The sequence below is a fragment of the Glycine max genome, chromosome 12 (assembly GCF_000004515.6).
Source record: "Glycine max cultivar Williams 82 chromosome 12, Glycine_max_v4.0, whole genome shotgun sequence".
Lineage (NCBI taxonomy): Eukaryota > Viridiplantae > Streptophyta > Magnoliopsida > Fabales > Fabaceae > Glycine > Glycine max.
In genome coordinates, this window is record NC_038248.2 from 13,546,112 (window position 1) to 13,556,858 (window position 10,747).

At 39.3% G+C, this 10,747-nt stretch overlaps 1 non-coding gene across 1 annotated transcript; it reads left to right on the top strand.

Moving 5' to 3' along the window:
* Positions 1–9,742: 9,742 nt before the first annotated feature.
* On the top strand, positions 9,743–9,849 carry LOC112998653 (small nucleolar RNA R71). Its single transcript, XR_003263747.1, has one exon. It is a non-coding gene; the product is annotated as a small nucleolar RNA R71 (small nucleolar RNA).
* Positions 9,850–10,747: the final 898 nt, after the last annotated feature.

Sequence of the window (10,747 nt, forward strand, 5' to 3'; positions counted from 1 at the left end):
ACCTCAATGTGTGTGCAAAGGTGTAGGTGTCATGTGTGCATAGAACAAACAAATATTTCAAACTACGAATGTAGTAGATAGAAACACTCACACCCAACATAATAACATAGCAAAGGTTATATACAAATATGGAAAAAACAAAGGATAAAAGAGAAAAAGGAACATAAATAAAGAAGAAGTCACGATAAAACATTGCACATTGATCGAATGGCTTGACTCTTTAACAAGTCCCCAGTGGAGTCGCCATCTGTTGCAACCTACCCTTTGACGGGAGGGTGAGGCGAAAAGTAAAAGTGCGTCTTCTAAAAAAGAAAACGCGCGGGAGTCACCACCAATGTTTATTTGAAGAAAAACGTTAGAAAAACCAAAAAAAGATAATCTGCGAATTTTGAAAATAAGGGTTCAAGAGTTGTTTATGCATAGGGAAGGTATTAGCACCTCATGCGCCCGTCACAAGGGGCGGTAGCCTTTAATCCAGTATGCATAACGTGACTTCAAAATTATGTATTTTCCCTTTTTTATATTTTCATTTTTTTGGGGTCAACAAGGGGATGCCATTGCTCCTACATATCCTCAAGTGCGATGAGGAATTCAGACCTACGTAGTTCTTTAAAGTGAGAAAGTTTGTGTGTCAAATTTATGCTTTTGAAAGATTCTTTATAATTAACAAGAACAAAAAGGGTCGTTAAGGCGTTGGACCTTGAACAGTCTCAAGTGACTGTGACAGAGAGAAATTCAGTTATGCGTTGATTTTATCTTTGGTTTTGTTTATTAACTTTCAATCTCTTTAAAAGACAACTTTACGATGCTAATGATCGGTTAAGATTAAACTTTACAAAAAAAAATGAGATATACCAATGATAGAAGGAGGAGATGAATATGCACAAAACAACAAAGGGGGACCCCTAAGGGTGCATAGATCACATTCAAATCTTAAAAATAAAACTAACCGACAATCGCACGAAGAACACCGAACAAGGAACAATGTAGGGTTTGATCACAATCGCGATTTGGCAGCGCCTTGATTTCGCTTTCTCTTCTTTCTTCTTCTTCTCTCTTATTTCTCTCAATTTCCTTCGCTACTCAATGTTGGAACCCCTTCTCAGCCCCCTTAGCACGCTTATTTATAGGAAAAGGGTCACTTTGGGCACTTGGAGCTCGCCCAGGCGAGCTGGTTCCTTAACCCTGAAGTTGTTTAATGGCCCAGGCGAGCTAGATGCTGGCCTGGGCAAGTTGGGGCCTAGAAAATGCAAGGAAAAAACCCTTTTGCCCTCCTTCCTTGGTATCTTTTGTTTTCCGGATCGAAACACCGAGTGGTTCATCGCTTTGCACTGTAACTGGCATCCAATGTCGTAAACCGGCTAGCAAGAATCTGATGATTAATGAACAATGGTCCCCGAATGAAATTAGGGTCTGACAGCCATCATACTCTAAGTTAATCTCACAACTCTAGAGCCTTGATTAATGATGCAATTAGTTCTCTAGTCGTTCCAATATGCATAAATCTTCTATTCCTCAAATGACCTTCTATGACCAAAAACAACTATCTCATCAATTTTCCTCTTGCCATCACCTCAAGTCTTCACATCAATAGGGTGAGATCTTCAGGCTCAACAATTTAGTAATCGAAACAAAAACAACCTACCTTGAGCACCCAATAGAGACATCCTTCGCCACTGGAACAACGTCGTATGGGTCCTACAGAATGAGAGCTATATCGAAATGAGAAATGTCAATATTGTGACTGTTAACAGTTTGGCAAGTGTACCAAATGTCTAAGTAGTAAAGATTTGAAAGTCTGAGTGTCGATTTCCACAGGGACTTTGTTTTCTACTTGTGTTGGATAATTTCCAATTTATAAAGAAAGAAGATGAGATGAGGTATAAAAGATGAGTTTTGTGAATGTATGTGTATGAAGGTTTTGATGATGTCAAGACAAAAGCAACACAAGTTTTATTTCAAGTCCAAATCAAGACCAAGGAAACAAAGATCAAGAAGAAAGCTAATCTTTGTTAAAAGAGTCTTAGTGATTGCAAATGTTTGGTCTCACAACATAGTTTTTAAATTGATAATAAAAAGTTTGGAATTTGAAATTTGAAAGCTGTAATTGATTACCACTTGTCTGTAATCGATTACCAGTAACGGAACTGATCGAGGCCGTACCCGAATCAAATAAACATGAAAATTCAGTAACTAGGAAGTGATCCTAGGTCGTTTCCCAATGAGCAGTGACAAACCAAATGTTCATAATATATTTGCAGTAACAGTAACGATTGGGGGGGGGGTTGTTTGTTTTGTGATTAAAGAGCAGAACAAGTAAACTGGAATACGAAACTACTAATATTAAAAAAGGGTTGTTTCCTCTGATTCAGAAGCCATTCTCTTATCCTGGGTTATGGAGAATTCGTCCCTAATAGTCAACCACTTAATTCAACCCTATTTCAATTTACTAAGCGAAAATCAACTTAGGGTTTTCAATACGTGATTAGGCACCACATACACCAGTTAGCCCTTCGTCCATTAAGCATGAACGCAAGTTAGGCTCAGAGGCAATTAATCGAACACGAAGCATGCACAGATTAATATTCACGAATTTGGGATAACTGGTGAAGGGAAAACTGCCAGGAAACCACATTACAAGCGAAATCTCAAAGAGAGTTGGGCTTCGTCCTCAAAAGGAAACAACACCAGAAAATCTAGCCTTCCATGGATTCAAACAGAAAACGCAAATGAAACATGAAGCAGAAACGTAAATGAACAGAAATGTAAATAAAACAGAAACGTAAATGAGAGTAGAAGAAGAAGCAAGAACGAAATCTTAATTAGAAGCAGAAAACGTAAAATTGCATTACGTGAACAGTAGCATCAAAGCAGAAAACGTAAAACCCTAAAACAAAAGCTCTGAATAATGAATAGCATAACAGAATAGCCTGGCACGAATCCCAAGGCTGCTATTTAAAAAGAGTCACTCAAAGTCACTAGGCCCTATTACAATACTCTGGCCCAAAATGAAATAAACACTGAACAACATAAAATAAAATTGTGAAATTTCCTAATTAGAAATTAACTAAGGTAAGCGCTGCTTTATTTGCCCTCTTCAAGTCCATAACCAAAATCCGGATTAAGCCCAATGTTTCATTAATTCCTGAAATTAGATTAAAAACATCAAATTAGCTAAATGAGCCCAAATAATAAAACTGCCTGATTAATTGACAATTAAGACCAATCAGTAATTAAAATGGTGCAAAAAGGGTTTAGAAAATAGAAGAAAATGATGACACATCAAAACCCCCCATACTTAGCCTTTTGCACTCCTGGGCAAAATGAAACAAAGAACAAAATCCAAGGATATCAAAGAGAGACAAACAAAAACATTCACATATTTCTCAATGAACATCAAGGAATGAAAGGAATGGGTAACATCTAACATAAGGAGATCCAAAAAGTCAAGACATTCATGAAAATCATCCAAGCAACCCAATCATGGAAAAATAGTTAATCAGCTCAAGAATGAAAAGTGATAAAGCCTCACAAGATATACACTCTATCTCTCAAGTGTCTAGGCTACTATTTACCCTCAAAGCACCCATGAAAGCAAACACCACATAAACTTGGCAAGATTATAAAATTGACAATCAACCCACAAACACAAGCACATGAGGATCAAAAGGTCTTTTAAGGTTGTAATGGGGCCAAGGACAAGGTATGGAGAAATATGGAATAAGTGGCTAAATCCCAAAGGAATAGAGGAGCAATGGGGAATAAGTGCATATTAAGAAAAAAAAAAGAAAATAAAAAGAAGTAAAGATAAAATTTAAACATAAAGAGTAGAACTAAGAGTTTCATCATTCTTGTGCCATTTAAGATCTTATTCACTCAGCTTTATTGCTTTTCTTTTTCTTTTTTCGATTTTTTTTTTACTCTATAGCCTTTGAGAAACAACATTTCATTCAGCATGTCCAACATTTAACCAATATACAATGTACATCAAGTATGGCCCAAAATACATCATGAAGCATAGCCAACAAAACAAGTTATCCAATGAAACAAAACCCCCCACACTTATTCCCAAAACAATTCCAAAGCTCCAAAATTCCTTAAGGATATGGTGATATCATGGTTTTTCATTTAAGGCTTGTAGTGAGCTTCAAAACAAGGAAAGGGAAACAAGGCTCAAAAGGGCTATCAAAGGAATTAATTCAAGGTAAGTCCATTTGGCTAGAAGCTTATAAGAACAAAATTGCCTCAATCATTTCCAAATATGCATGTGAATTAGGAAGCATCAACAAGAATCAAGCCAAGGCTATTGTGCAAGCAATCAATGGGGCAAAACACACCAAATGATTATGATGATGGATGGCTCAAATTCTCACAAAGGTAAACTCATCACTTTCAAATTGAGCTTTCAAAACTATCATGACATGTAGAGGAGAATCAAGGATTTCAAGTCACAAAATGTCAAGAACTTTTATTTTCAAAACAATTACCCATTTCTTGAACATATCCTATAATTCAAAGAAAAACATGCAAAGTCGTACATGCACACAAAATTGACCCAAAATATTAAACTAAAAATCCGACGAAACTAACAACATTAACAAATTAACACAACTAACAAATTAACAAAACCAACAAAACTAGCAAAACCAAAGAACACTCCCCCCCCCCCTCCCATACTTAAACAACACATTGTCCTCAATGTAGCACAATTAAAAGATTAAAAACAATTAAATCATCAAAAGAGAATCGGACAAGTGTAATAAAAGCAAAGAAGGAGATAGGAAAAGAAAAACTCCCTAAGTCATGGTGGAGGAAGAGTAGGGTGGAGTAAGGAAGTCTCTTCCACCACTACGTCCACTAAAGAAGGGTTCGTGAGGAATGGCTTAAGTCGATGTCCGTTGACCTTGAAGCTCTTGTTTGTGGAGTCGCTTTTGATCTCAACTGTACCATAAGGAAAAACATTAGTAACAACAAAAGGACCAATCCACTTAGACCTCAACTTACCACTCATGAGTCCAAGCCTAGAATTATACAATAACACTTTTTGCCCAACCATGAAGTCCTTTTTAACTATCATGCTATCATGGAACTTCTTGGTCTTTTCTTTGTAGAACTTGGCATTCTCGTAGGCTTCTAGGCGGATTTCATCTAACTCACTCAGTTGCAACTTTCTTTCCTCACCAGCTTGATCCATAGAGAAGTTGCAAGTCTTCACTGCCCAGTAAGCTTTGTGCTCAATTTCCACTGGAAGATGACATGCCTTTCCAAAGACAACCCGATAAGGAGACATTCCTATGGGTGTTTTGTAAGCAGTCCGATGTGCCCAGAGAGCATCATTAAGCCTGGTACTCCAATCTTTCCTGCTTGGCTGCACAATCTTCTCTAAAATTCGCTTGATTTCCTGGTTAGAAATTTCTGCCTGTCCATTGGTCTAGGGGTGGTATGGTGTGGATACCCTGTGTACCACCCCGTACTTTTTAAGCAGGGCATGCATTGTCCTGTTGCAAAATTGGGTTCCTTGATCACTAACAATTGCTGTAGGTACTCCAAACCTGCAAAACAGATTAGACCAGACAAAGTCTGCAACAACTTTAGCATCATTAATTCTAGTGGGCTTGGCTTCCACCCATTTTGAAACATAGTCAACTGCAAGGAGAATGTAAACATAACCAAAAGAGACAGGAAAAAGGCCCATGAAATCTATACCCCAGACATCAAACACCTCACAGAATAGCATAGGTTGCTAAGGCATTTATTGTCGCCATGTAAGTGTATTTCCTGCTCTCTGACACTGCTCACAAGTGCTGCAGATCTTCCACGCATCTTTAAAGATGGTGGGCCAATAAAAACCACAATCAATCACTTTGCGAGCTGTCCTTTGAACACCCAGATGACCTCCCGGTGCGGAAGAATGACAGAACTATAGGACTGAGTCAGTCTCATGGTCTGGAATGCACCGTCTAATGACCTGATCACTGCACAATTTCCACAAGTAGGGGTCATCCCAAATAAAATGCTTAGCATCACTTTTAATTTTATCATTTTGGGCCTTAAATGCTAAGGGAGGAAAAACAGAGGCAACTAAATAATTGACAATGTTAGCAAACCAGGGAGTAGAAAGAGAGTCAGAAATACTATACAGTATATACAAATGATCATCCGGGAAATCATCCCGAATGGGTGAATCCGCATCTGATACACGTTCGATCCGACTCAAATGATCAGCAACTAGATTTTATGCTCCGCTCCTATCACGGATCTCCAAGTCAAACTCTTGGAGCCAGAGCATCCATCGAATCAACCTAGGCTTAGAATCAGCCTTCTTCAACAAGTACTTTAGAGCTGCATGGTCAGTGTAAACAATAATGCGGGTACCAAGCAAATAAGATCGAAATTTTTCAAGAGCAAAAACTATGGCTAGAAGCTCTTTCTCAGTAGTAGTATAATTCGCTTGGGCAACATCTAAAGTCCTAGAAGCATAATATATCACCCTGGGAAATTTATCAATTTTCTGAGCAAGGACAGCCCCCAATGCATAATTTGATGCATCACACATAAGCTCAAAAGGGGCTGTCCAATCGGGTGCCTGGATGATGGGGGTGGTAGTCAGCGCTCTTTTGAGGCAATCAAAAGCCTCTTTGCATCTGTCATTAAAGTCAAACTCCACCTCTTTTTGCAACAAGTTGGACAGTGGAAGGGCTACTTTGCTAAAATCCCTTATAAAGCGCCTGTAGAATCCTGCATGACCTAGAAAAGATCGCACCTCTCGCACATAAGAGGGGTAAGGCAATTGTGAAATAACAGAAATTTTTGCAGGATCTACTTCAATACCCTTATTGGAAATAATGTGGCCTAAAACTATACCTTGCTCAACCATAAAATGACATTTTTCAAAATTTAGAACAAGGTTAGTTTCAATGCATCTATTCAAAACTTTTTCCAAACTATTCAAACAACCATCAAAAGAGGATCCATATACAGTGAAATCATCCATAAACACCTCTATGCAATTTTCTAAAAAATCACTGAAAATACTAATCATGCACCGCTGGAAGGTACCAGGGGCATTGCACAGGCCGAAAGGCATCCTCCTATAAGCAAAAGTGTCGAAGGGGCAGGTGAATGTGGTCTTTTCCTGATCCTCAGGAGCAATAGTAATTTGCATATAACCAGAAAAACCATCAAGGAAACAGTAGTGGGATTTACCTGCCAGGCGTTCAAGCATCTGGTCAATGAATGGCAGGGGAAAATGGTCCTTTTTGGTAACCTGGTTCAGCCTCCTATAGTCAATGCAGACTCTCCAACTGTTCTGCACCCGAGTAGAAATCAGCTCCTCCTTCTCATTTTTGATCACTATGAGGCCGGTCTTCTTCGGGACTACCTGGACGGGACTCACCCATTGGCTGTCGGAGATAGGATAAATGATTCCAGCTTGCAAAAGCTTGGTTATCTCCTTCTTCACTACATCAAGAATCATCGGGTTGAGTCTTCTCTGTGGCTGTCTTACTGGTTTAGCTCCATCCTCCAAATTTATTCGATGCATACATGTGGATGGGCTAATACCAGGAATGTCCGCCAGGGTCCAGCCTATAGCCTTCTTATGCTTCTTGAGAACTGACAACAACTTCTCCTCTTGCTCACTGGAAAACTCTTGTTATCATCCAAGTAAGCGTATTTTAAATTTGATCGCAGAGGCTTCAATTCTGGTGTGGTCGGCTGGACAGTGGTAAAAGGAGATGGTTTCTCAGCCTTTACCTCATAAAGAAAGTCAGAGGTATGTGTACTTCCTGAAACATGGTTAGTCCTATCTGACTCTATAAAATCAATCTCGAGAGGTAAAACACCACCACCAGACATGCAATCAATATCACTCTCAGATTCACTCTCAACATCAAATTCAGACATATGATCAAGTACAATTTCAGACTCAATGCATGAAGAGTGAGAGGCATGCAGATTAGAATAAAGATCATTCATGTATTCATCAACAACATGGTCAATTATTTCAGCACGAAATACAGAAAGATCTTCAGATGGGTATTTCATAGCATCCAGAATATTAAAATGAACAGTTATATCACCAAACTCCATGGATAGTGTGCCTGCATATACATCTATCTTAGTTCTACCAGTTTTCATAAAGGATCTGCCTAGAATGATGGGAACTGATCCTTGAGAGAATCCATCCTCCATATTCAAAATATAAAAATCAACAGGGAAAATCAGTTCACCAACTCTAACTAAGACATCTTCTATGAAACCAACAGGATAGGCAACACTTCTATTAGCTAAATGAATTACCACATCAGTTGACTGCAAGGGACCTAGAGATAGAGAATTAAAAATAGACAGAGGCATAACACTAACAGAGGCTCCTAAATCTAGCATGGCATTGTCAAACTTACTATTCCCTATAATACAAGGTATGTTGAATGTACCTAGATCTTTGCATTTTTTAGGAATTTGAGGAACAGATTTACCAATCAATGCGAAGACATTTCTGCCCATGCTAATTCGTTCACTTCCTTTAAGCTTCCGCTTATTAGTGCACAACTCCTTCAAGAATTTAGCATATCTTGGAATTTGCTTTATTGCATCCAACAGAGGTATGTTTACCTCTACTTTTCTAAACATTTCCAAGATCTCTTTCTCTGCCTCTTCCATTTTTTTGTTGGAAACTGCTCTTGAAGGGAATGGAAGAGGGGGAATGTGCTGCTTCTGCAAATCAGAATTACCTGTGGATGAAGATTCACCTGCACAAAAATTGTTAGGTAAATTTTTGTCATCACCTTTTTCTGGAGTAGAGTGAAGTTTGGCAGGTTCATTTGCAGATGAGGAAGGTGCTACGGGTTGAGGTCCTTGACACTGCTTTCCCGACCTCAATGAAATGGCACTGACATTTTTGGGATTTTGGACAACTTGAGAAGGTAGCTTGTCAGAATTCTGGGACTGTTGTTGATTCAATTGTGTAGATAATTGTCCCATCTGATTAGTCAAGCTCTGAATGGAAGCTCTGGTCTCTTGTTGAAACTGCATGTTTTGCATGGTCATTTGCCTCACAAGTTCTTCGAGGGAAGGTTGTGGATGGGCCTCAACTGTTGGCTGTTTCTGGGGTTGTTGTTGTTGTTGGATTGGTGGAGGAATGTATGGTCTGCTTGGGCCAGCAGCATTTTGGAAGGAAGGAGCAGGCTGCTGTTGTTGTTGCTGAGGGCTGGACCATCTGAGATTAGGGTGATTCCTCCATCCAGGGTTGTATCTGTTGCTGGAGAGGTCATAATTATTCTGTTGTGGTTGATTTTGCTGTTGAGGTTGAGGAGGTCTATTGTAAATATTTGCAGCATAAGCTTCAGGCTGCTCAATTGCTCCAAGTTGCTGCATGGAAGGGCAAAGGTCTGTATGGTGGTCAGCAGAGGAGCACAAACCACAAACCCTTGCGACAGGTACAGATTTCTGATTCAAGGCCAGCTGGGTTACCAAGTTAACCAATGCATCCAGTTTGCCTTCAAGCTTCTTAGTCTCAGATGATGCAGCTGAGTTTGTAGCTACCTCATGCACTCCTCTAATGACTATAGCATCATTTATGGCGCTAAACTGCTGGGAGTTAGAAGCCATCTTCTCAATTAAATTCCTGGCTTCAGCAAGAGTCATGTCTCCAAGGGCTCCACCACTGGCAGCATCTATCATACTTCTCTCTATATTACTGAGTCCTTTGTAAAAATATTGGAGAAGAAGCTGCTCTGAAATCTGATGGTGAGGGCAACTGGCACATAGTTTTTTAAATCGCTCCCAGTACTCCTACAGGCTCTCTCCACTGAGTTGTCTAATACCCGAGATATCTTTCCTGATGGCTATGGTCCTAGAAGCAGGGAAAATTTTTTCTAAGAATACTCTCTTAAGGTCATCCCAGCTCGTGATGAACCTTGGAGCAAGGTAATACAGCCAGTCCTTTGCCACTCCCTCTAATGAATGAGGAAAAGCCTTCAGAAATATGTGATCCTCTTGGACATATGGGGGTTTCATGGTGGAGCAAACAATATGAAATTCCTTCAAATGTTTGTGCGGGTCTTCACCTGCAAGGCCATGAAACTTTGGAAGCAAATGAATCAGTCCAGTTTTAAGAACATATGGGACATCCTCATCAGGGTATTGGATGCACAAGCTTTCGTAGGTGAAATCAGGTGCAGCCATTTCCCTTAGAGTCCTCTCACGGGGTGGAGGTTGTGCCATGTTCTCAGAATGTGCAAAATCAGAATGCTCAGAATCAGAATGCTCAAAATTATAATGCTCCAAATCAGGATGTTCAAAATCACCAATAACAGAATGCACAGATTCACCAGTAATGGAATGCTCAGGATGATCAAAAGGTATAAAATGATGCCTAACTAGTCTATGAAATGTCCTATCTATCTCAGGGTCAAAGGGTTGTAAGTCAGATGGATTGCCTCTAGTCATACACTACATTCAGCATGCACAACTAGTTGCGTTGTCATGTAAATAAAGGTGCAGGTTTGAACTACAGCTACCATCAAATAATATCCAAATGACTTGAAATTTTTTGAGCAACCTTATAAAATGATGATAAGATAGCACAAAAAATTTCAGGCAAAAATTCAAAGTCTAACTATGGAAGCTAAAAATGGTAGGTTAAGAAAAATAAGTGAATAAAACTTGAAAAATAAAAAACTTTTGACAGAATCACTATTTTTGGACGATGGAGACCTCAGCCGGCCTATGGTAAGCTGCCACG